This window comes from Echinops telfairi, unplaced genomic scaffold (assembly GCF_000313985.2).
Source record: "Echinops telfairi isolate 266 unplaced genomic scaffold, ASM31398v2 ScPeMD7_18;HRSCAF=68, whole genome shotgun sequence".
Classification (NCBI taxonomy): domain Eukaryota; kingdom Metazoa; phylum Chordata; class Mammalia; order Afrosoricida; family Tenrecidae; genus Echinops; species Echinops telfairi.
In genome coordinates, this window is record NW_022103915.1 from 97,487,797 (window position 1) to 97,489,635 (window position 1,839).

Here is a 1,839-nt window from a genome sequence, read left to right on the forward strand (position 1 = left end):
GGAGAGGGCTAAGTGCAGGGAGGGGCAGGATGGGGGAAAGGCAGTGCTGCCTCCTCTTGACTGCGTGACCTTGGGTAAATGACTCCCTCTTTCCGGGTCTCAGTGCCCTCTCCTGTCCACTGCAAGTGATTATGGCACCAACTAGGTAGGGTTGGCGCCCTCATGGTGCAGTGAGTAAAGTGCTCACCCGGAAGGTCAGCCATGAAAGCCCACCAGAGCAGGAGGGAGCAAGACCCTCCCATGAGAGCCTACAGCCTTGGGAACCCTCGGGCCTGATTCTCCTCGGTCGGCACAGAGTCACCATGGGTCCGACTCGAGGGCCGGCGGTGGGCTTGGTCTGGTTTTCAGAAGGAATCTTGTTTGCTGGCTCTTCTGTCCGGTGTTGTCTGGTAGGTTAGGGTTGCTGGGAGAATGACTGCGGCCAGCCACTCTGCGCCCAGTGAAAGGTGGCCGTTACCATGGTGACGGCTCAGAGTCAGCGGAGCAAGGACCAGCAAGGAGAGGGCACAGCTGGCTTTGGGGAATGCAAGAAGACTTCCTGGAGGAGGTGACTTTGGAAGAACCTTCCCCTGAAGAGAATCCAGCATTCCCCGCTCTCCCCATTGCTGTTAAAAGTCATGGCCAATATTGCTGGGGAGAACCTTGCTTCCCCCAGCAGGTCGCACATTGTCTGTCTGCCACTGGCGTCTCTAAGGAATGGTTTGGGCCTATTAGGAGGTCCCTGCTTCTTCTGGAGCCTAAAGTGAGAAACCTGGGGGACTTGCCTTAGGCTGTGTATATTGATGGAACCTAGAGGCCAGGCTCTAGCCCTGGTCCCTCTCCTCTTTGGCTCGGGATCTAGTCATCAGCAGGGCTCCAAGCCCCGGCTCCTTGAGAAACTGTGTTCCTTAAGGCTCACACTTGGAGGTGCTGCATGTGCAGGGTGCGGGTCACCGGAGGCCGAGGTGATTTGGAAATACCCAGAAACCATAAGGTTCCGCCTCTGGGAGTGTTTGCATTTGCCACCAAAAAGTGATTTGTTCTGTGAATTTAGGAGAAGGCCCTGTTCGTCTGAAAGAGCAGGGCAAACCCAGGGCGTGACCGACTTCCATACACCGAGGAATCAGATGCAGAAGGATGGAGCCCCGCAAAGGGACACTCAGGAGCAAAAGGGGTGGCATTTGCTATACAACCTCATGATGACGCAGGAGAGACCCAAGGACCCTGGTGTCGTGCTACTAGTGCCAGGCCAGTGGTTTGAACCCACCAGCTGCTCCGTGGGAGAAGGAGGAAGCTGCCTGGTCCTGTAAACATTGACAGAACCCCCCAGGGGGCAGTCCGACTTTTCTAAAGGGAGTGGACTCAAGGGCAGAGAGTCTGACAGCGACTAAGAATGATGACTATTTATTACACCCGTGTGCTCTCTGAGACCACCTCCTCCCCCTGTCCCATCCCCACCTCCTGCTGCTGAGGTGACAACCTGCTTGTGCATGATGGTTTGTCGTACCATCAGGGGCCTGGGCCCCTGGCTAAAGTGGGGTGGGGCGGGGCTGTGCTCTCCCAGGCTGCCTGGGGCCTGGAAAGGGACCCTCTGGGTGCTCAGAGAAACGTTCTGGTCTCTGATCCCAGGGCAGTGGGGGACCCAGCCTCCTCGCCTCAGGGCAAATAGCACCGAAGCAGTCACCTTGTTGAAGGCCTCCTCGGCTGGCCCGCCTGCCAGCAGCTGCCGGCTGAAACTAGGAGGACTGGTTCGGTGGCCGGTGTCCCAGCCTGGAGCGTCTCCAGCCTCCATGTTCTGCTTCTAGCTTCACAGGAGGCTCCGGGTGGAGTTGTGCAAGAAGGCACCAGGGTGGAGCACCC